Source organism: Astyanax mexicanus, chromosome 19, assembly GCF_023375975.1.
Source record: "Astyanax mexicanus isolate ESR-SI-001 chromosome 19, AstMex3_surface, whole genome shotgun sequence".
Classification (NCBI taxonomy): domain Eukaryota; kingdom Metazoa; phylum Chordata; class Actinopteri; order Characiformes; family Acestrorhamphidae; genus Astyanax; species Astyanax mexicanus.
In genome coordinates, this window is record NC_064426.1 from 22,315,992 (window position 1) to 22,340,237 (window position 24,246).

Genomic DNA, 24,246 nt, shown 5'->3' on the forward strand with positions numbered 1-24,246 from the left:
TTTCGAACTTTTTTTTGGGTCAAAATTTTTTTGGTCCCAAAATTTTTCGGACTTTTTTTTGGGTCAAAATTTTTTTGGGTCAAAATTTTTCAAACTTTTTTTTGGCTCAAAATTTTTTTGGGTCAAAATTTTTTCGAACTTTTTTTTGGGTCAAAATTTTTTTGGTCCCAAAATTTTTCAAACTTTTTTTTGGCTCAAAATTTTTTTGGTCCCAAAATTTTTTCGAACTTTTTTTTGGGTCAAAATTTTTTTGGTCCCAAAATTTTTCGAACTTTTTTTTGGGTCAAAATTTTTTTGGTCCCAAAATTTTTCGGACTTTTTTTTGGGTCAAAATTTTTTTGGGTCAAAATTTTTCAATATTTTTTTTGGCTCAAAATTTTTTTGGGTCAAAATTTTTTCGAACTTTTTTTTGGGTCAAAATTTTTTTGGTCCCAAAATTTTTCGAACTTTTTTTGGGGTCAAAATGTTTTTGGTCCCAAAATTTTTCGGACTTTTTTTTGGCTCAAAATTTTTTTGGTCCCAAAATTTTTCAAATTTTTTTTTGGCTCAAAATTTTTTTGGGTCAAAATTTTTTTGGTCCCAAAATTTTTCGAACTTTTTTTTGGCTCAAAATTTTTTTGGTCCCAAAATTTTTCGGACTTTTTTTTTGGCTCAAAATTTTTTTGGTCCCAAAATTTTTCGGACTTTTTTTTGGGTCAAAATTTTTTTGGGTCAAAATTTTTCGGACTTTTTTTTGGGTCAAAATTTTTTTGGTCCCAAAATTTTTCGGACTTTTTTTTGGGTCAAAATTTTTTTGGTCCCAAAATTTTTCAAACTTTTTTTTGAGTCAAAATTTTTTTGGTCCCAAAATTTTTCGAACTTTTTTTTGGCTCAAAATTTTTTTGGGTCAAAATTTTTTTGGTCCCAAAATTTTTCGGACTTTTTTTTGGGTCAAAATTTTTTTGGTCCCAAAATTTTTCGAACTTTTTTTTGGGTCAAAATTTTTTTGAACATTTTTTTTGGCTCAAAATTTTTTTGGTCCCAAAATTTTTCTGACTTTTTTTTTGGCTCAAAATTTTTTTGGTCCCAAAATTTTTCGGACTTTTTTTTGGGTCAAAATTTTTTTGGTCCCAAAATTTTTCAAACTTTTTTTTGGGTCAAAATTTTTTTGGGTCAAAATTTTTTCGAACTTTTTTTTGGGTCAAAATTTTTTTGGTCCCAAAATTTTTCGAACTTTTTTTTGGGTCAAAATTTTTTTGGTCCCAAAATTTTTCGGACTTTTTTTTGGGTCAAAATTTTTTTGGTCCCAAAATTTTTCAAACTTTTTTTTGGCTCAAATTTTTTTTGGTCCCAAAATTTTTTCAAACTTTTTTTTGGGTCAAAATTTTTTTGGTCCCAAAATTTTTCGAACTTTTTCTTGGCTCAAAATTTTTTCGAAGTTTTTTTTGGGTTCAATATTTTTCGAACTTTTTTTTGGGTCAAAATTTTTTTGGTCCCAAAATTTTTCGGACTTTTTTTTGGGTCAAAATTTTTTTGGTCCCAAAATTTTTCAAACTTTTTTTTGGCTCAAAATTTTTTTGGGTCAAAATTTTTTCGAACTTTTTTTTGGGTCAAAATTTTTTTGGTCCCAAAATTTTTCGAACTTTTTTTGGGGTCAAAATGTTTTTGGTCCCAAAATTTTTCGGACTTTTTTTTGGGTCAAAATTTTTTTGGTCCCAAAATTTTTCGAACTTTTTTTGGGGTCAAAATTTTTTTGGTCCCAAAATTTTTCGGACTTTTTTTTGGGTCAAAATTTTTTTGGTCCCAAAATTTTTCAAACTTTTTTTTGGCTCAAAATTTTTTTGGTCCCAAAATTTTTTCGAACTTTTTTTTGGGTCAAAATTTTTTTGGTCCCCAAATTTTTCGAACTTTTTTTTGGGTCAAAATTTTTTTGGTCCCAACATTTTTCAAACTTTTTTTTGGCTCAAAATTTTTTTGGGTCAAAATTTTTCAAACTTTTTTTTGGCTCAAAATTTTTTTGGTCCCAAAATTTTTCAAACTTTTTTTTGGCTCAAAATTTTTTTGGGTCAAAATTTTTTCGAACTTTTTTTTGGGTCAAAATTTTTTTGGTCCCAAAATTTTTCGAACTTTTTCTTGGCTCAAAATTTTTTCGAAGTTTTTTTTAGGTTCAATATTTTTCGAACTTTTTTTTGGCTCAAATTTTTTTTGGTCCCAAAATTTTTTCAAACTTTTTTTTGGGTCAAAATTTTTTTGGTCCCAAAATTTTTCGAACTTTTTCTTGGCTCAAAATTTTTTCGAAGTTTTTTTTGGGTTCAATATTTTTCGAACTTTTTTTTGGGTCAAAATTTTTTTGGTCCCAAAATTTTTCGGACTTTTTTTTGGGTCAAAATTTTTTTGGTCCCAAAATTTTTCAAACTTTTTTTTGGCTCAAAATTTTTTTGGGTCAAAATTTTTTCGAACTTTTTTTTTCGAACTTTTTTTTGGGTCAAAAGTTTTTTTGGTCCCAAAATTTTTCGGACTTTTTTTTGGGTCAAAATTTTTTTGGTCCCAAAATTTTTCAAACTTTTTTTTGGCTCAAATTTTTTTTGGGTCAAAATTTTTTCGAACTTTTTTTTGGGTCAAAATTTTTTTGGTCCCAAAATTTTTCGAACTTTTTCTTGGCTCAAAATTTTTTCGAAGTTTTTTTTAGGTTCAATATTTTTCGAACTTTTTTTTGGGTCAAAATTTTTTTGGTCCCAAAATTTTTCGGACTTTTTTTTGGGTCAAAATTTTTTTGGTCCCAAAATTTTTCAAACTTTTTTTTGGCTCAAAATTTTTTTGGGTCAAATTTTTTTCGAACTTTTTTTTGGGTCAAAATTTTTTTGGTCCCAAAATTTTTCGAACTTTTTTTGGGGTCAAAATTTTTTTGGTCCCAAAATTTTTCGGACTTTTTTTTGGGTCAAAATTTTTTTTGGTCCCAAAATTTTTCGAACTTTTTTTGGGGTCAAAATTTTTTTGGTCCCAAAATTTTTCGGACTTTTTTTTGGGTCAAAATTTTTTTGGTCCCAAAATTTTTCGAACTTTTTTTGGGGTCAAAATTTTTTTGGTCCCAAAATTTTTCGGACTTTTTTTTGGGTCAAAATTTTTTTGGTCCCAAAATTTTTCGGACTTTTTTTTGGGTCAAAATTTTTTTGGTCCCAAAATTTTTTGGACTTTTTTTTGGGTCAAAATTTTTTTGGGTCAAAATTTTTCGGACTTTTTTTTGGGTCAAAATTTTTTTGGTCCCAAAATTTTTCGGACTTTTTTTTGGGTCAAAATTTTTTTGGTCCCAAAATTTTTCAAACTTTTTTTTGAGTCAAAATTTTTTTGGTCCCAAAATTTTTCGAACTTTTTTTTGGCTCAAAATTTTTTTGGGTCAAAATTTTTTTGGTCCCAAAATTTTTCGGACTTTTTTTTGGGTCAAAATTTTTTTGGTCCCAAAATTTTTCGAACTTTTTTTTGGGTCAAAATTTTTTTGGTCCCAAAATTTTTCGAACTTTTTTTTGGGTCAAAATTTTTTTGGTCCCAAAACTTTTCGGACTTTTTTTTTGGCTCAAAATTTTTTTGGTCCCAAAATTTTTCGAACTTTTTTTTGGCTCAAAATTTTTTTGGTCCCAAAATTTTTCGGACTTTTTTTTTGGCTCGAAATTTTTTTGGTCCCAAAATTTTTTCGAACTTTTTTTGGGTCAAAATTTTTTCGAACTTTTTTTTGGGTCAAAATTTTTTTGGTCCCAAAATTTTTCGAACTTTTTCTTGGCTCAAATTTTTTTCGAAGTTTTTTTTGGGTTCAATATTTTTCGAACTTTTTTTTGGGTCAAAATTTTTTTGGTCCCAAAATTTTTCTGACTTTTTTTTTGGCTCAAAATTTTTTTGGTCCCAAAATTTTTCAAACTTTTTTTTTGGTCAAAATTTTTTTGGTCCCAAAATTTTTCAAACTTTTTTTTGGGTCAAAATTTTTTTGGTCCCAAAATTTTTCGAACTTTTTTTTGGCTCAAAATTTTTTTGGGTCAAAATGTTTTTGGTCCCAAAATTTTTCGGACTTTTTTTTGGGTCAAAATTTTTTTGGTCCCAAAATTTTTCGAACTTTTTTTTGGGTCAAAATTTTTTTGGTCCCAAAATTTTTCGAACTTTTTTTTGGGTCAAAATTTTTTTGGTCCCAAAACTTTTCGGACTTTTTTTTTGGCTCAAAATTTTTTTGGTCCCAAAATTTTTCGAACTTTTTTTTGGCTCAAAATTTTTTTGGTCCCAAAATTTTTTGGACTTTTTTTTTGGCTCAAAATTTTTTTGGTCCCAAAATTTTTCGGACTTTTTTTTGGCTCAAAATTTTTTTGGGTCAAAATGTTTCGGACTTTTTTTTGTGTCAAAATTTTTTTGGTCCCAAAATTTTTCGGACTTTTTTTTGGGTCAAAATTTTTTTGGTCCCAAAATTTTTCAAACTTTTTTTTGGGTCAAAATTTTTTTGGTCCCAAAATTTTTCGAACTTTTTTTTGGCTCAAAATTTTTTTGGGTCAAAATTTTTTTGGTCCCAAAATTTTTCGGACTTTTTTTTGGGTCAAAATTTTTTTGGTCCCAAAATTTTTCGAACTTTTTTTTGGGTCAAAATTTTTTTGGTCCCAAAATTTTTCGAACTTTTTTTTGGGTCAAAATTTTTTTGGTCCCAAAACTTTTCGGACTTTTTTTTTGGCTCAAAATTTTTTTGGTCCCAAAATTTTTCGAACTTTTTTTTGGCTCAAAATTTTTTTGGTCCCAAAATTTTTCGGCCTTTTTTTTTGGCTCAAAATTTTTTTGGTCCCAAAATTTTTTCGAACTTTTTTTGGGTCAAAATTTTTTCGAACTTTTTTTTGGGTCAAAATTTTTTTGGTCCCAAAATTTTTCGAACTTTTTCTTGGCTCAAATTTTTTTCGAAGTTTTTTTTGGGTTCAATATTTTTCGAACTTTTTTTTGGGTCAAAATTTTTTTGGTCCCAAAATTTTTCGGACTTTTTTTTGGGTCAAATTTTTTTTGGTCCCAAAATTTTTCGGACTTTTTTTTGGGTCAAAATTTTTTTGGTCCCAAAATTTTTCAAACTTTTTTTTGGCTCAAAATTTTTTTGGGTCAAAATTTTTTCGAACTTTTTTTTGGGTCAAAATTTTTTTGGTCCGAAAATTTTTCGAACTTTTTTTTGGGCCAAAATTTTTTTGGTCCCAAAATTTTTCGGACTTTTTTTTGGGTCAAAATTTTTTTGGTCCCAAAATTTTTCGGACTTTTTTTTTGGCTCAAAATTTTTTTGGTCCCAAAATTTTTCGGACTTTTTTTTGGGTCAAAATTTTTTTGGTCCCAAAATTTTTCAAACTTTTTTTGGCTCAAAATTTTTTTGGGTCAAAATTTTTTCGAACTTTTTTTTGGGTCAAAATTTTTTTGGTCCGAAAATTTTTCGAACTTTTTTTTGGGCCAAAATTTTTTTGGTCCCAAAATTTTTTGGACTTTTTTCTGGGTCAAAATTTTTTGGTCCCAAAATTTTTCAAACTTTTTTTTGGCTCAAAATTTTTTTGAACATTTTTTTTGGGTCAAAATTTTTTTGGTCCCAAAATTTTTCTGACTTTTTTTTTGGCTCAAAATTTTTTTGGTCCCAAAATTTTTCGAACTTTTTTTTGGCTCAAATTTTTTTTGGGTCAAAATTTTTTCGAACTTTTTTTTGGGTCAAAATTTTTTTGGTCCCAAAATTTTTCGAACTTTTTCTTGGCTCAAAATTTTTTCGAAGTTTTTTTTGGGTTCAATATTTTTCGAACTTTTTTTTGGGTCAAAATTTTTTTGGGTCAAAATTTTTTCGAACTTTTTTTTGGGTCAAAATTTTTTTGGACCCAAAATTTTTCGAACTTTTTTTTGGGTCAAAATTTTTTTGGTCCCAAAATTTTTCGGACTTTTTTTTGGGTCAAATTTTTTTCGAACTTTTTTTTGGGTCAAAATTTTTTTGGTCCCAAAATTTTTCGAACTTATTTTTGGCTCAAAATTTTTTTGGTCCCAAAATTTTTCGAACTTTTTTTGGCTCAAAATTTTTTTGGTCCCAAAATTTTTCGGACTTTTTTTTGGCTCAAAATTTTTTTGGTCCCAAAATTTTTCGAACTTTTTTTTGGGTCAAAATTTTTTTGGTCCCAAAATTTTTCTAACTTTTTTTTTGGTCAAAATTTTTTTGGTCCCAAAATTTTTCGAACTTTTTTTTGGCTCAAAATTTTTTTGGGTCAAAATTTTTTTGGTCCCAAAATTTTTCGGACTTTTTTTTGGGTCAAAATTTTTTTGGTCCCAAAATTTTTCGAACTTTTTTTTGGGTCAAAATATTTTTGGTCCCAAAATTTTTCGAACTTTTTTTTGGGTCAAAATTTTTTTGGTCCCAAAACTTTTCGGACTTTTTTTTTGGCTCAAAATTTTTTTGGTCCCAAAATTTTTCGAACTTTTTTTTGGCTCAAAATTTTTTTGGTCCCAAAATTTTTTGGACTTTTTTTTTGGCTCAAAATTTTTTTGGTCCCAAAATTTTTCGGACTTTTTTTTGGCTCAAAATTTTTTTGGGTCAAAATTTTTCGGACTTTTTTTTGTGTCAAAATTTTTTTGGTCCCAAAATTTTTCGGACTTTTTTTTGGGTCAAAATTTTTTTGGTCCCAAAATTTTTCAAACTTTTTTTTGGGTCAAAATTTTTTTGGTCCCAAAATTTTTCGAACTTTTTTTTGGCTCAAAATTTTTTTGGGTCAAATTTTTTTTGGTCCCAAAATTTTTTCGAACTTTTTTTGGGTCAAAATTTTTTCGAACTTTTTTTTGGGTCAAAATTTTTTTGGGTCAAAATTTTTTCGAACTTTTTTTTGGGTCAAAATTTTTTTGGTCCCAAAATTTTTCGAACTTTTTTTTGGGTCAAAATTTTTTTGGTCCCAAAATTTTTCGAACTTTTTTTTGGGTCAAAATTTTTTTGGTCCCAAAACTTTTCGGACTTTTTTTTTGGCTCAAAATTTTTTTGGTCCCAAAATTTTTCGAACTTTTTTTTGGCTCAAAATTTTTTTGGTCCCAAAATTTTTCGGACTTTTTTTTTGGCTCAAAATTTTTTTGGTCCCAAAATTTTTTCGAACTTTTTTTGGGTCAAAATTTTTTCGAACTTTTTTTTGGGTCAAAATTTTTTTGGTCCCAAAATTTTTCGAACTTTTTCTTGGCTCAAATTTTTTTCGAAGTTTTTTTTGGGTTCAATATTTTTCGAACTTTTTTTTGGGTCAAAATTTTTTTGGTCCCAAAATTTTTCGGACTTTTTTTTGGGTCAAATTTTTTTTGGTCCCAAAATTTTTCGGACTTTTTTTTGGGTCAAAATTTTTTTGGTCCCAAAATTTTTCAAACTTTTTTTTGGCTCAAAATTTTTTTGGGTCAAAATTTTTTCGAACTTTTTTTTGGGTCAAAATTTTTTTGGTCCGAAAATTTTTCGAACTTTTTTTTGGGCCAAAATTTTTTTGGTCCCAAAATTTTTCGGACTTTTTTTTGGGTCAAAATTTTTTTGGTCCCAAAATTTTTCGGACTTTTTTTTTGGCTCAAAATTTTTTTGGTCCCAAAATTTTTCGGGCTTTTTTTTGGGTCAAAATTTTTTTGGTCCCAAAATTTTTCAAACTTTTTTTGGCTCAAAATTTTTTTGGGTCAAAATTTTTTCGAACTTTTTTTTGGGTCAAAATTTTTTTGGTCCGAAAATTTTTCGAACTTTTTTTTGGGCCAAAATTTTTTTGGTCCCAAAATTTTTCGGACTTTTTTTTGGGTCAAAATTTTTTGGTCCCAAAATTTTTCAAACTTTTTTTTGGCTCAAAATTTTTTTGAACATTTTTTTTGGGTCAAAATTTTTTTGGTCCCAAAATTTTTCTGACTTTTTTTTTGGCTCAAAATTTTTTTGGTCCCAAAATTTTTCGAACTTTTTTTGGCTCAAATTTTTTTTGGGTCAAAATTTTTTTGGTCCCAAAATTTTTCGAACTTTTTCTTGGCTCAAAATTTTTTCGAAGTTTTTTTTGGGTTCAATATTTTTCGAACTTTTTTTTGGGTCAAAATTTTTTTGGGTCAAAATTTTTTCGAACTTTTTTTTGGGTCAAAATTTTTTTGGACCCAAAATTTTTCGAACTTTTTTTTGGGTCAAAATTTTTTTGGTCCCAAAATTTTTCGGACTTTTTTTTGGGTCAAATTTTTTTCGAACTTTTTTTTGGGTCAAAATTTTTTTGGTCCCAAAATTTTTCGAACTTATTTTTGGCTCAAAATTTTTTTGGTCCCAAAATTTTTCGAACTTTTTTTGGCTCAAAATTTTTTTGGTCCCAAAATTTTTCGGACTTTTTTTTGGCTCAAAATTTTTTTGGTCCCAAAATTTTTCGAACTTTTTTTTGGGTCAAAATTTTTTTGGTCCCAAAATTTTTCTAACTTTTTTTTTGGTCAAAATTTTTTTGGTCCCAAAATTTTTCGAACTTTTTTTTGGCTCAAAATTTTTTTGGCTCAAAATTTTTTTGGTCCCAAAATTTTTCGGACTTTTTTTTGGGTCAAAATTTTTTTGGTCCCAAAATTTTTCGAACTTTTTTTTGGGTCAAAATTTTTTTGGTCCCAAAATTTTTCGAACTTTTTTTTGGGTCAAAATTTTTTTGGTCCCAAAATTTTTCGGACTTTTTTTTGGGTCAAAATTTTTTTGGTCCCAAAATTTTTCAAACTTTTTTTTGGCTCAAAATTTTTTTGAACATTTTTTTTGGCTCAAAATTTTTTTGGTCCCAAAATTTTTCTGACTTTTTTTTTGGCTCAAAATTTTTTTGGTCCCAAAATTTTTCGGACTTTTTTTTTGGTCAAAATTTTTTTGGTCCCAAAATTTTTCGAACTTTTTTTTGGGTCAAAATTTTTTGGTCCCAAAATTTTTCAAACTTTTTTTTGGCTCAAAATTTTTTTGAACATTTTTTTTGGCTCAAAATTTTTTTGGTCCCAAAATTTTTCTGACTTTTTTTTTGGCTCCAAATTTTTTTGGTCCCAAAATTTTTCGGACTTTTTTTTTGGTCAAAATTTTTTTGGTCCCAAAATTTTTCAAACTTTTTTTTGGGTCAAAATTTTTTTGGGTCAAAATTTTTTCGAACTTTTTTTTGGCTCAAAATTTTTTCGAAGTTTTTTTTAGATTCAATATTTTTCGAACTTTTTTTTGGGTCAAAATTTTTTTGGTCCCAAAATTTTTCGAACTTTTTTTGGGGTCAAAATTTTTTTGGTCCCAAAATTTTTCAAACTTTTTTTTGGCTCAAAATTTTTTTGGGTCAAAATTTTTTCGAACTTTTTTTTGGGTCAAAATTTTTTTGGTCCCAAAATTTTTCGAACTTTTTTTGGGGTCAAAATTTTTTTGGTCCCAAAATTTTTCGGACTTTTTTTTGGGTCAAAATTTTTTTGGTCCCAAAATTTTTCGAACTTTTTTTGGGGTCAAAATTTTTTTGGTCCCAAAATTTTTCGGACTTTTTTTTGGGTCAAAATTTTTTTGGTCCCAAAATTTTTCAAACTTTTTTTTGGCTCAAAATTTTTTTGGGTCAAAATTTTTTTGGTCCCAAAATTTTTCGAACTTTTTTTTGGCTCAAAATTTTTTTGGTCCCAAAATTTTTCGGACTTTTTTTTTGGCTCAAAATTTTTTTGGTCCCAAAATTTTTCGGACTTTTTTTTGGGTCAAAATTTTTTTGGGTCAAAATTTTTCGGACTTTTTTTTGGGTCAAAATTTTTTTGGTCCCAAAATTTTTCGGACTTTTTTTTGGGTCAAAATTTTTTTGGTCCCAAAATTTTTCAAACTTTTTTTTGAGTCAAAATTTTTTTGGTCCCAAAATTTTTCGAACTTTTTTTTGGCTCAAAATTTTTTTGGGTCAAAATTTTTTTGGTCCCAAAATTTTTCGGACTTTTTTTTGGGTCAAAATTTTTTTGGTCCCAAAATTTTTCGAACTTTTTTTTGGGTCAAAATTTTTTTGGTCCCAAAATTTTTCGAACTTTTTTTTGGGTCAAAATTTTTTTGGTCCCAAAACTTTTCGGACTTTTTTTTTGGCTCAAAATTTTTTTGGTCCCAAAATTTTTCAAACTTTTTTTTGGCTCAAAATTTTTTTGAACATTTTTTTTGGCTCAAAATTTTTTTGGTCCCAAAATTTTTCTGACTTTTTTTTTGGCTCAAAATTTTTTTGGTCCCAAAATTTTTCGGACTTTTTTTTTGGTCAAAATTTTTTTGGTCCCAAAATTTTTCGAACTTTTTTTTGGGTCAAAATTTTTTGGTCCCAAAATTTTTCAAACTTTTTTTTGGCTCAAAATTTTTTTGAACATTTTTTTTGGCTCAAAATTTTTTTGGTCCCAAAATTTTTCTGACTTTTTTTTGGCTCAAAATTTTTTTGGTCCCAAAATTTTTCGGACTTTTTTTTTGGTCAAAATTTTTTTGGTCCCAAAATTTTTCAAACTTTTTTTTGGGTCAAAATTTTTTTGGGTCAAAATTTTTTCGAACTTTTTTTTGGCTCAAAATTTTTTCGAAGTTTTTTTTAGATTCAATATTTTTCGAACTTTTTTTTGGGTCAAAATTTTTTTTGTCCCAAAATTTTTCGGACTTTTTTTTGGGTCAAAATTTTTTTGGTCCCAAAATTTTTCAAACTTTTTTTTGGCTCAAAATTTTTTTGGGTCAAAATTTTTTCGAACTTTTTTTTGGGTCAAAATTTTTTTGGTCCCAAAATTTTTCGAACTTTTTTTGGGGTCAAAATTTTTTTGGTCCCAAAATTTTTCGGACTTTTTTTTGGGTCAAAATTTTTTTGGTCCCAAAATTTTTCGAACTTTTTTTGGGGTCAAAATTTTTTTGGTCCCAAAATTTTTCGGACTTTTTTTTGGGTCAAAATTTTTTTGGTCCCAAAATTTTTCAAACTTTTTTTTGGCTCAAAATTTTTTTGGGTCAAAATTTTTTTGGTCCCAAAATTTTTCGAACTTTTTTTTGGCTCAAAATTTTTTTGGTCCCAAAATTTTTCGGACTTTTTTTTTGGCTCAAAATTTTTTTGGTCCCAAAATTTTTCGGACTTTTTTTTGGGTCAAAATTTTTTTGGGTCAAAATTTTTCGGACTTTTTTTTGGGTCAAAATTTTTTTGGTCCCAAAATTTTTCGGACTTTTTTTTGGGTCAAAATTTTTTTGGTCCCAAAATTTTTCAAACTTTTTTTTGAGTCAAAATTTTTTTGGTCCCAAAATTTTTCGAACTTTTTTTTGGCTCAAAATTTTTTTGGGTCAAAATTTTTTTGGTCCCAAAATTTTTCGGACTTTTTTTTGGGTCAAAATTTTTTTGGTCCCAAAATTTTTCGAACTTTTTTTTGGGTCAAAATTTTTTTGGTCCCAAAATTTTTCGAACTTTTTTTTGGGTCAAAATTTTTTTGGTCCCAAAACTTTTCGGACTTTTTTTTTGGCTCAAAATTTTTTTGGTCCCAAAATTTTTCGAACTTTTTTTTGGCTCAAAATTTTTTTGGTCCCAAAATTTTTCGGACTTTTTTTTTGGCTCGAAATTTTTTTGGTCCCAAAATTTTTTCGAACTTTTTTTGGGTCAAAATTTTTTTGGTCCCAAAATTTTTCGAACTTTTTCTTGGCTCAAATTTTTTTCGAAGTTTTTTTTGGGTTCAATATTTTTCGAACTTTTTTTTGGGTCAAAATTTTTTTGGTCCCAAAATTTTTCTGACTTTTTTTTTGGCTCAAAATTTTTTTGGTCCCAAAATTTTTCAAACTTTTTTTTTGGTCAAAATTTTTTTGGTCCCAAAATTTTTCGGACTTTTTTTTTGGCTCGAAATTTTTTTGGTCCCAAAATTTTTTCGAACTTTTTTTGGGTCAAAATTTTTTTGGTCCCAAAATTTTTCGAACTTTTTCTTGGCTCAAATTTTTTTCGAAGTTTTTTTTGGGTTCAATATTTTTCGAACTTTTTTTTGGGTCAAAATTTTTTTGGTCCCAAAATTTTTCTGACTTTTTTTTTGGCTCAAAATTTTTTTGGTCCCAAAATTTTTCAAACTTTTTTTTTGGTCAAAATTTTTTTGGTCCCAAAATTTTTCAAACTTTTTTTTGGGTCAAAATTTTTTTGGTCCCAAAATTTTTCGAACTTTTTTTTGGCTCAAAATTTTTTTGGGTCAAAATTTTTTTGGTCCCAAAATTTTTCGGACTTTTTTTTGGGTCAAAATTTTTTTGGTCCCAAAATTTTTCGAACTTTTTTTTGGCTCAAAATTTTTTTGGGTCAAAATTTTTTTGGTCCCAAAATTTTTCGGACTTTTTTTTGGGTCAAAATTTTTTTGGTCCCAAAATTTTTCGAACTTTTTTTTGGGTCAAAATTTTTTTGGTCCCAAAATTTTTCGAACTTTTTTTTGGGTCAAAATTTTTTTGGTCCCAAAACTTTTCGGACTTTTTTTTTGGCTCAAAATTTTTTTGGTCCCAAAATTTTTCGAACTTTTTTTTGGCTCAAAATTTTTTTGGTCCCAAAATTTTTCGGACTTTTTTTTTGGCTCAAAATTTTTTTGGTCCCAAAATTTTTTCGAACTTTTTTTGGGTCAAAATTTTTTCGAACTTTTTTTTGGGTCAAAATTTTTTTGGTCCCAAAATTTTTCGAACTTTTTCTTGGCTCAAATTTTTTTCGAAGTTTTTTTTGGGTTCAATATTTTTCGAACTTTTTTTTGGGTCAAAATTTTTTTGGTCCCAAAATTTTTCGGACTTTTTTTTGGGTCAAATTTTTTTTGGTCCCAAAATTTTTCGGACTTTTTTTTGGGTCAAAATTTTTTTGGTCCCAAAATTTTTCAAACTTTTTTTTGGCTCAAAATTTTTTTGGGTCAAAATTTTTTCGAACTTTTTTTTGGGTCAAAATTTTTTTGGTCCGAAAATTTTTCGAACTTTTTTTTGGGCCAAAATTTTTTTGGTCCCAAAATTTTTCGGACTTTTTTTTGGGTCAAAATTTTTTTGGTCCCAAAATTTTTCGGACTTTTTTTTTGGCTCAAAATTTTTTTGGTCCCAAAATTTTTCGGACTTTTTTTTGGGTCAAAATTTTTTTGGTCCCAAAATTTTTCAAACTTTTTTTTGGCTCAAAATTTTTTTGGGTCAAAATTTTTTCGAACTTTTTTTTGGGTCAAAATTTTTTTGGTCCGAAAATTTTTCGAACTTTTTTTTGGGCCAAAATTTTTTTGGTCCCAAAATTTTTCGGACTTTTTTTTGGGTCAAAATTTTTTGGTCCCAAAATTTTTCAAACTTTTTTTTGGCTCAAAATTTTTTTGAACATTTTTTTTGGGTCAAAATTTTTTTGGTCCCAAAATTTTTCTGACTTTTTTTTTGGCTCAAAATTTTTTTGGTCCCAAAATTTTTCGAACTTTTTTTTGGCTCAAATTTTTTTTGGGTCAAAATTTTTTCGAACTTTTTTTTGGGTCAAAATTTTTTTGGTCCCAAAATTTTTCGAACTTTTTCTTGGCTCAAAATTTTTTCGAAGTTTTTTTTGGGTTCAATATTTTTCGAACTTTTTTTTGGGTCAAAATTTTTTTGGGTCAAAATTTTTTCGAACTTTTTTTTGGGTCAAAATTTTTTTGGACCCAAAATTTTTCGAACTTTTTTTTGGGTCAAAATTTTTTTGGTCCCAAAATTTTTCGGACTTTTTTTTGGGTCAAATTTTTTTCGAACTTTTTTTTGGGTCAAAATTTTTTTGGTCCCAAAATTTTTCGAACTTATTTTTGGCTCAAAATTTTTTTGGTCCCAAAATTTTTCGAACTTTTTTTGGCTCAAAATTTTTTTGGTCCCAAAATTTTTCGGACTTTTTTTTGGCTCAAAATTTTTTTGGTCCCAAAATTTTTCGAACTTTTTTTTGGGTCAAAATTTTTTTGGTCCCAAAATTTTTCTAACTTTTTTTTTGGTCAAAATTTTTTTGGTCCCAAAATTTTTCGAACTTTTTTTTGGCTCAAAATTTTTTTGGCTCAAAATTTTTTTGGTCCCAAAATTTTTCGGACTTTTTTTTGGGTCAAAATTTTTTTGGTCCCAAAATTTTTCGAACTTTTTTTTGGGTCAAAATTTTTTTGGTCCCAAAATTTTTCGAACTTTTTTTTGGGTCAAAATTTTTTTGGTCCCAAAATTTTTCGGACTTTTTTTTGGGTCAAAATTTTTTTGGTCCCAAAATTTTTCAAACTTTTTTTTGGCTCAAAATTTTTTTGAACATTTTTTTTGGCTCAAAATTTTTTTGGTCCCAAAATTTTTCTGACTTTTTTTTTGGCTCAAAATTTTTTTGGTCCCAAAATTTTTCGGACTTTTTTTTTGGTCAAAATTTTTTTGGTCCCAAAATTTTTCGAACTTTTTTTTGGGTCAAAATTTTTTGGTCCCAAAATTTTTCAAACTTTTTTTTGGCTCAAAATTTTTTTGAACATTTTTTTTGGCTCAAAATTTTTTTGGTCCCAAAATTTTTCTGACTTTTTTTTTGGCTCAAAATTTTTTTGGTCCCAAAATTTTTCGGACTTTTTTTTTGGTCAAAATTTTTTTGGTCCCAAAATTTTTCAAACTTTTTTTTGGGTCAAAATTTTTTTGGGTCAAAATTTTTTCGAACTTTTTTTTGGCTCAAAATTTTTTCGAAGTTTTTTTTAGATTCAATATTTTTCGAACTTTTTTTTGGGTCAAAATTTTTTTGGTCCCAAAATTTTTCGGACTTTTTTTTGGGTCAAAATTTTTTTGGTCCCAAAATTTTTCAAACTTTTTTTTGGCTCAAAATTTTTTTGGGTCAAAATTTTTTCGAACTTTTTTTTGGGTCAAAATTTTTTTGGTCCCAAAATTTTTCGAACTTTTTTTGGGGTCAAAATTTTTTTGGTCCCAAAATTTTTCGGACTTTTTTTTGGGTCAAAATTTTTTTGGTCCCAAAATTTTTCGAACTTTTTTTGGGGTCAAAATTTTTTTGGTCCCAAAATTTTTCGAACTTTTTTTTGGGTCAAAATTTTTTTGGTCCCAAAATTTTTCAAACTTTTTTTTGGCTCAAAATTTTTTTGGTCCCAAAATTTTTTCGAACTTTTTTTTGGGTCAAAATTTTTTTGGTCCCAAAATTTTTCGAACTTTTTTTTGGGTCAAAATTTTTTTGGTCCCAAAATTTTTCGGACTTTTTTTTGGGTCAAAATTTTTTTGGGTCAAAATTTTTCAAACTTTTTTTTGGCTCAAACTTTTTTTGGGTCAAAATTTTTTCGAACTTTTTTTTGGGTCAAAATTTTTTTGGTCCCAAAATTTTTCGAACTTTTTTTGGGGTTAAAATTTTTTTGGTCCCAAAATTTTTCGGACTTTTTTTTGGCTCAAAATTTTTTTGGTCCCAAAATTTTTCAAACTTTTTTTTGGCTCAAAATTTTTTTGGTCCCAAAATTTTTTCGAACTTTTTTTTGGCTCAAAATTTTTTTGGGTCAAAATTTTTTTGGTCCCAAAATTTTTCAAATTTTTTTTTGGCTCAAAATTTTTTTGGGTCAAAATTTTTTTGGTCCCAAAATTTTTCGAACTTTTTCTTGGCTCAAAATTTTTTCGAAGTTTTTTTTGGGTTCAAAATTTTTCGGACTTTTTTTTGGGTCAAAATTTTTTTGGTCCCAAAATTTTTCGGACTTTTTTTTTGGCTCAAAATTTTTTTGGTCCCAAAATTTTTCGAACTTTTTTTTGGGTCAAAATTTTTTGGTCCCAAAATTTTTCAAACTTTTTTTTGGCTCAAAATTTTTTTGAACATTTTTTTTGGCTCAAAATTTTTTTGGTCCCAAAATTTTTCTGACTTTTTTTTTGGCTCAAAATTTTTTTGGTCCCAAAATTTTTCGGACTTTTTTTTGGGTCAAAATTTTTTTGGTCCCAAAATTTTTCAAACTTTTTTTTGGGTCAAAATTTTTTTGGGTCAAAATTTTTTCGAACTTTTTTTTGGGTCAAAATTTTTTTGGTCCCAAAATTTTTCGAACTTTTTTTTGGGTCAAAATTTTTTTGGTCCCAAAATTTTTCGGACATTTTTTTGGGTCAAAATTTTTTTGGTCCCAAAATTTTTCAAACTTTTTTTTGTCTCAAATTTTTTTTGGTCCCAAAATTTTTTCAAACTTTTTTTTGGGTCAAAATTTTTTTGGTCCCAAAATTTTTCGAACTTTTTCTTGGCTCAAAATTTTTTCGAAGTTTTTTTTGTTTTCAATATTTTTCGAACTTTTTTTTTGGGTCAAAATTTTTTTGGTCCCAAAATTTTTCGGACTTTTTTTTGGGTCAAAATTTTTTTGGTCCCAAAATTTTTCAAACTTTTTTTTGGCTCAAAATTTTTTTGGGTCAAAATTTTTTCGAACTTTTTTTTGGGTCAAAATTTTTTTGGTCCCAAAATTTTTCGAACTTTTTTTGGGGTCAAAATGTTTTTGGTCCCAAAATTTTTCGGACTTTTTTTTGGGTCAAATTTTTTTTGGTCCCAAAATTTTTCGAACTTTTTTTGGGGTCAAAATTTTTTTGGTCCCAAAATTTTTCGGACTTTTTTTTGGGTCAAAATTTTTTTGGTCCCAAAATTTTTCAAACTTTTTTTTGGCTCAAAATTTTTTTGGTCCCAAAATTTTTTCAAACTTTTTTTTGGGTCAAAATTTTTTTGGTCCCCAAATTTTTCGAACTTTTTTTTGGGTCAAAATTTTTTTGGTCCCAACATTTTTCAAACTTTTTTTTGGCTCAAAATTTTTTTGGGTCAAAATTTTTCAAACTTTTTTTTGGCTCAAAATTTTTTTGGTCCCAAAATTTTTCAAACTTTTTTTTGGCTCAAAATTTTTTTGGTCCCAAAATTTTTTCGAACTTTTTTTTGGGTCAAAATTTTTTTGGTCCCAAAATTTTTCGAACTTTTTTTTGGGTCAAAATTTTTTTGGTCCCAAAATTTTTCGGACTTTTTTTTGGGTCAAAATTTTTTTGGTCCCAAAATTTTTCAAACTTTTTTTTGGCTCAAATTTTTTTTGGGTCAAAATTTTTTCGAACTTTTTTTTGGGTCAAAATTTTTTTGGTCCCAAAATTTTTCGAACTTTTTCTTGGCTCAAAATTTTTTCGAAGTTTTTTTTAGGTTCAATATTTTTCGAACTTTTTTTTGGCTCAAAATTTTTTTGGTCCCAAAATTTTTCGGACTTTTTTTTGGGTCAAAATTTTTTTGGTCCCAAAATTTTTCAAACTTTTTTTTGGCTCAAAATTTTTTTGGGTCAAAATTTTTTCGAACTTTTTTTTGGGTCAAAATTTTTTTGGTCCCAAAATTTTTCGAACTTTTTTTGGGGTCAAAATGTTTTTGGTCCCAAAATTTTTCGGACTTTTTTTTGGCTCAAAATTTTTTTGAACATTTTTTTTGGCTCAAAATTTTTTTGGTCCCAAAATTTTTCTGACTTTTTTTTTGGCTCAAAATTTTTTTGGTCCCAAAATTTTTCGGACTTTTTTTTGGGTCAAAATTTTTTTGGTCCCAAAATTTTTCAAACTTTTTTTTGGGTCAAAATTTTTTTGGGTCAAAATTTTTTCGAACTTTTTTTTGGGTCAAAATTTTTTTGGTCCCAAAATTTTTCGAACTTTTTTTTGGGTCAAAATTTTTTTGGTCCCAAAATTTTTCGGACTTTTTTTTGGGTCAAAATTTTTTTGGTCCCAAAATTTTTCAAACTTTTTTTTGGCTCAAATTTTTTTTGGTCCCAAAATTTTTTCAAACTTTTTTTTGGGTCAAAATTTTTTTGGTCCCAAAATTTTTCGAACTTTTTCTTGGCTCAAAATTTTTTCGAAGTTTTTTTTGGGTTCAATATTTTTCGAACTTTTTTTTGGGTCAAAATTTTTTTGGTCCCAAAATTTTTCGGACTTTTTTTTGGGTCAAAATTTTTTTGGTCCCAAAATTTTTCAAACTTTTTTTTGGCTCAAAATTTTTTTGGGTCAAAATTTTTTCGAACTTTTTTTTGGGTCAAAATTTTTTTGGTCCCAAAATTTTTCGAACTTTTTTTGGGGTCAAAATGTTTTTGGTCCCAAAATTTTTCGGACTTTTTTTTGGGTCAAAATTTTTTTGGTCCCAAAATTTTTCGAACTTTTTTTGGGGTCAACATTTTTTTGGTCCCAAAATTTTTCGGACTTTTTTTTGGGTCAAAATTTTTTTGGTCCCAAAATTTTTCAAACTTTTTTTTGGCTCAAAATTTTTTTGGTCCCAAAATTTTTTCGAACTTTTTTTTGGGTCAAAATTTTTTTGGTCCCCAAATTTTTCGAACTTTTTTTTGGGTCAAATTTTTTTTGGTCCCAACATTTTTCAAACTTTTTTTTGGCTCAAAATTTTTTTGGGTCAAAATTTTTCAAACTTTTTTTTGGCTCAAAATTTTTTTGGTCCCAAAATTTTTCGGACTTTTTTTTGGGTCAAAATTTTTTTGGTCCCAAAATTTTTCGAACTTTTTTTGGGGTCAAAATTTTTTTGGTCCCAAAATTTTTCGGACTTTTTTTTGGGTCAAAATTTTTTTGGTCCCAAAATTTTTCAAACTTTTTTTTGGCTCAAAATTTTTTTGGTCCCAAAATTTTTTCGAACTTTTTTTTGGGTCAAAATTTTTTTGGTCCCAAAATTTTTCGAACTTTTTTTTGGGTCAAAATTTTTTTGGTCCCAAAATTTTTCGGACTTTTTTTTGGGTCAAAATTTTTTTGGGTCAAAATTTTTCAAACTTTTTTTTGGCTCAAAATTTTTTTGGGTCAAAATTTTTTCGAACTTTTTTTTGGGTCAAAATTTTTTTGGTCCCAAAATTTTTCAAACTTTTTTTTGGCTCAAAATTTTTTTGGTCCCAAAATTTTTTCGAACTTTTTTTTGGGTCAAAATTTTTTTGGTCCCAAAATTTTTCGGACTTTTTTTTGGGTCAAAATTTTTTTGGTCCCAAAATTTTTCGAACTTTTTTTTTGGCTCAAAATTTTTTTGGTCCCAAAATTTTTCGAACTTTTTTTTGGGTCAAAATTTTTTTGGTCCCAAAATTTTTCGGACTTTTTTTTGGGTCAAAATTTTTTTGGTCCCAAAATTTTTCAAACTTTTTTTTGGCTCAAATTTTTTTTGGGTCAAAATTTTTTCGAACTTTTTCTTGGCTCAAAATTTTTTCGAAGTTTTTTTTAGGTTCAATATTTTTCGAACTTTTTTTTGGGTCAAAATTTTTTTGGTCCCAAAATTTTTCGGACTTTTTTTCGGGTCAAAATTTTTTTGGTCCCAAAATTTTTAAAACTTTTTTTTGGCTCAAAATTTTTTTGGGTCAAATTTTTTTCGAACTTTTTTTTGGGTCAAAATTTTTTTGGTCCCAAAATTTTTCGAACTTTTTTTGGGGTCAAAATTTTTTTGGTCCCAAAATTTTTCGGACTTTTTTTTTGGTCAAAATTTTTTTGGTCCCAAAATTTTTCGAACTTTTTTTGGGGTCAAAATTTTTTTGGTCCCAAAATTTTTCGGACTTTTTTTTGGGTCAAAATTTTTTTGGTCCCAAAATTTTTCGAACTTTTTTTGCGGTCAAAATTTTTTTGGTCCCAAAATTTTTCGGACTTTTTTTTGGGTCAAAATTTTTTTGGTCCCAAAATTTTTCAAACTTTTTTTTGGCTCAAAATTTTTTTGGTCCCAAAATTTTTTCGAACTTTTTTTTGGGTCAAAATTTTTTTGGTCCCAAAATTTTTCGAACTTTTTTTTGGGTCAAAATTTTTTTGGTCCCAAAATTTTTCGGACTTTTTTTTGGGTCAAAATTTTTTTGGGTCAAAATTTTTCAATATTTTTTTTGGCTCAAAATTTTTTTGGGTCAAAATTTTTTCGAACTTTTTTTGGGTCAAAATGTTTTTGGTCCCAAAATTTTTCGGACTTTTTTTTGGCTCAAAATTTTTTTGGGTCAAAATTTTTTAGGTCCCAAAATTTTTCGAACTTTTTCTTGGCTCAAAATTTTTTCGAAGTTTTTTTTGGGTTCAAAATTTTTCGGACTTTTTTTTGGGTCAAAATTTTTTTGGTCCCAAAATTTTTCGGACTTTTTTTTTGGCTCAAAATTTTTTTGGTCCCAAAATTTTTCAAACTTTTTTTTGGCTCAAAATTTTTTTGGTCCCAAAATTTTTCGAACTTTTTTTTGGGTCAAAATTTTTCGGTCCCAAAATTTTTCAAACTTTTTTTTGGCTCAAAATTTTTTTGAACATTTTTTTTGGCTCAAAATTTTTTTGGTCCCAAAATTTTTCTGAATTTTTTTTTGGCTCAAAATTTTTTTGGTCCCAAAATTTTTCGGACTTTTTTTTGGGTCAAAATTTTTTTGGTCCCAAAATTTTTCAAACTTTTTTTTGGGTCAAAATTTTTTTGGGTCAAAATTTTTTCGAACTTTTTTTTGGGTCAAAATTTTTTTGGTCCCAAAATTTTTCGAACTTTTTTTTGGGTCAAAATTTTTTTGGTCCCAAAATTTTTCGGACTTTTTTTTTGGGTCAAAATTTTTTTGGTCCCAAAATTTTTCAAACTTTTTTTTGGCTCAAATTTTTTTTGGGTCAAAATTTTTTCAAACTTTTTTTTGGGTCAAAATTTTTTTGGTCCCAAAATTTTTCGAACTTTTTCTTGGCTCAAAATTTTTTCGAAGTTTTTTTTGGGTTCAATATTTTTCGAACTTTTTTTTGGGTCAAAATTCTTTTGGTCCCAAAATTTTTCGGACTTTTTTTTGGGTCAAAATTTTTTTGGTCCCAAAATTTTTCAAACTTTTTTTTGGCTCAAAATTTTTTTGGGTCAAAATTTTTTCGAACTTTTTTTTGGGTCAAAATTTTTTTGGTCCCAAAATTTTTCAAACTTTTTTTGGGGTCAAAATTTTTTTGGTCCCCAAATTTTTTCGAACTTTTTTTTGGGTCAAAATTTTTTTGGTCCCCAAATTTTTCGAACTTTTTTTTGGGTCAAAATTTTTTTGGTCCCAAAATTTTTCAAACTTTTGTTTGGCTCAAAATTTTTTTGGGTCAAAATTTTTCAAACTTTTTTTTGGCTCAAAATTTTTTTGGGTCAAAATTTTTTCGAACTTTTTTTTGGGTCAAAATTTTTTTGGTCCCAAAATTTTTCGAACTTTTTTTTGGGTCAAAATTTTTTTGGTCCCAAAATTTTTCGGACTTTTTTTTTGGGTCAAAATTTTTTTGGTCCCAAAATTTTTCAAACTTTTTTTTGGCTCAAATTTTTTTTGGGTCAAAATGTTTTCAAACTTTTTTTTGGGCCAAAATTTTTTTGGTCCCCAAATTTTTCGGACTTTTTTTTGGGTCAAAATTTTTTTGGTCCCAAAATTTTTCGAACTTTTTTTGCGGTCAAAATTTTTTTGGTCCCAAAATTTTTCGGACTTTTTTTTGGGTCAAAATTTTTTTGGTCCCAAAATTTTTCAAACTTTTTTTTGGCTCAAAATTTTTTTGGTCCCAAAATTTTTTCGAACTTTTTTTTGGGTCAAAATTTTTTTGGTCCCAAAATTTTTCGAACTTTTTTTTGGGTCAAAATTTTTTTGGTCCCAAAATTTTTCGGACTTTTTTTTGGGTCAAAATTTTTTTGGGTCAAAATTTTTCAATATTTTTTTTGGCTCAAAATTTTTTTGGGTCAAAATTTTTTCGAACTTTTTTTGGGTCAAAATGTTTTTGGTCCCAAAATTTTTCGGACTTTTTTTTGGCTCAAAATTTTTTTGGGTCAAAATTTTTTTGGTCCCAAAATTTTTCGAACTTTTTCTTGGCTCAAAATTTTTTCGAAGTTTTTTTTGGGTTCAAAATTTTTCGGACTTTTTTTTGGGTCAAAATTTTTTTGGTCCCAAAATTTTTCGGACTTTTTTTTTGGCTCAAAATTTTTTTGGTCCCAAAATTTTTCAAACTTTTTTTTGGCTCAAAATTTTTTTGGTCCCAAAATTTTTCGAACTTTTTTTTGGGTCAAAATTTTTCGGTCCCAAAATTTTTCAAACTTTTTTTTGGCTCAAAATTTTTTTGAACATTTTTTTTGGCTCAAAATTTTTTTGGTCCCAAAATTTTTCTGAATTTTTTTTTGGCTCAAAATTTTTTTGGTCCCAAAATTTTTCGGACTTTTTTTTGGGTCAAAATTTTTTTGGTCCCAAAATTTTTCAAACTTTTTTTTGGGTCAAAATTTTTTTGGGTCAAAATTTTTTCGAACTTTTTTTTGGGTCAAAATTTTTTTGGTCCCAAAATTTTTCGAACTTTTTTTTGGGTCAAAATTTTTTTGGTCCCAAAATTTTTCGGACTTTTTTTTTGGGTCAAAATTTTTTTGGTCCCAAAATTTTTCAAACTTTTTTTTGGCTCAAATTTTTTTTGGGTCAAAATTTTTTCAAACTTTTTTTTGGGTCAAAATTTTTTTGGTCCCAAAATTTTTCGAACTTTTTCTTGGCTCAAAATTTTTTCGAAGTTTTTTTTGGGTTCAATATTTTTCGAACTTTTTTTTGGGTCAAAATTCTTTTGGTCCCAAAATTTTTCGGACTTTTTTTTGGGTCAAAATTTTTTTGGTCCCAAAATTTTTCAAACTTTTTTTTGGCTCAAAATTTTTTTGGGTCAAAATTTTTTCGAACTTTTTTTTGGGTCAAAATTTTTTTGGTCCCAAAATTTTTCAAACTTTTTTTGGGGTCAAAATTTTTTTGGTCCCCAAATTTTTTCGAACTTTTTTTTGGGTCAAAATTTTTTTGGTCCCCAAATTTTTCGAACTTTTTTTTGGGTCAAAATTTTTTTGGTCCCAAAATTTTTCAAACTTTTGTTTGGCTCAAAATTTTTTTGGGTCAAAATTTTTCAAACTTTTTTTTGGCTCAAAATTTTTTTGGGTCAAAATTTTTTCGAACTTTTTTTTGGGTCAAAATTTTTTTGGTCCCAAAATTTTTCGAACTTTTTTTTGGGTCAAAATTTTTTTGGTCCCAAAATTTTTCGGACTTTTTTTTTGGGTCAAAATTTTTTTGGTCCCAAAATTTTTCAAACTTTTTTTTGGCTCAAATTTTTTTTGGGTCAAAATGTTTTCAAACTTTTTTTTGGGCCAAAATTTTTTTGGTCCCCAAATTTTTCGAACTTTTTCTTGGCTCAAAATTTTTTCGAAGTTTTTTTTGGGTTCAATATTTTTCGAACTTTTTTTTGGGTCAAAATTCTTTTGGTCCCAAAATTTTTCGGACTTTTTTTTGGGTCAAAATTTTTTTGGTCCCAAAATTTTTCAAACTTTTTTTTGGCTCAAAATTTTTTTGGGTCAAAATTTTTTCGAACTTTTTTTTGGGTCAAAATTTTTTTGGTCCCAAAATTTTTCAAACTTTTTTTGGGGTCAAAATTTTTTTGGTCCCCAAATTTTTTCGAACTTTTTTTTGGGTCAAAATTTTTTTGGTCCCCAAATTTTTCGAACTTTTTTTTGGGTCAAAATTTTTTTGGTCCCAAAATTTTTCAAACTTTTTTTTGGCTCAAAATTTTTTTGGGTCAAAATTTTTCAAACTTTTTTTTGGCTCAAAATTTTTTTGGGTCAAAATTTTTTCGAACTTTTTTTTGGGTCAAAATTTTTTTGGTCCCAAAATTTTTCAAACTTTTTTTTGGCTCAAAATTTTTTTGGGTCAAAATTTTTTCGAACTTTTTTTTGGGTCAAAATTTTTTTGGTCCCAAAATTTTTCGAACTTTTTTTGGGGTCAAAATTTTTTTGGTCCCAAAATTTTTCGGACTTTTTTTTGGGTCAAAATTTTTTTGGTCCCAAAATTTTTCAAACTTTTTTTTGGCTCAAAATTTTTTTGGTCCCAAAATTTTTTCGAACTTTTTTTTGGGTCAAAATTTTTTTGGTCCCCAAATTTTTCGAACTTTTTTTTGGGTCAAAATTTTTTTGGTCCCAACATTTTTCAAACTTTTTTTTGGCTCAAAATTTTTTTGGGTCAAAATTTTTCAAACTTTTTTTGGCTCAAAATTTTTTTGGGTCAAAATTTTTTCGAACTTTTTTTTGGGTCAAAATTTTTTTGGTCCCAAAATTTTTCGAACTTTTTCTTGGCTCAAAATTTTTTCGAAGTTTTTTTTAGGTTCAATATTTTTCGAACTTTTTTTTGGCTCAAATTTTTTTTGGTCCCAAAATTTTTTCAAACTTTTTTTTGGGTCAAAATTTTTTTGGTCCCAAAATTTTTCGAACTTTTTCTTGGCTCAAAATTTTTTCGAAGTTTTTTTTGGGTTCAATATTTTTCGAACTTTTTTTTGGGTCAAAATTTTTTTGGTCCCAAAATTTTTCGGACTTTTTTTTGGGTCAAAATTTTTTTGGTCCCAAAATTTTTCAAACTTTTTTTTGGCTCAAAATTTTTTTGGGTCAAAATTTTTTCGAACTTTTTTTTTCGAACTTTTTTTTGGGT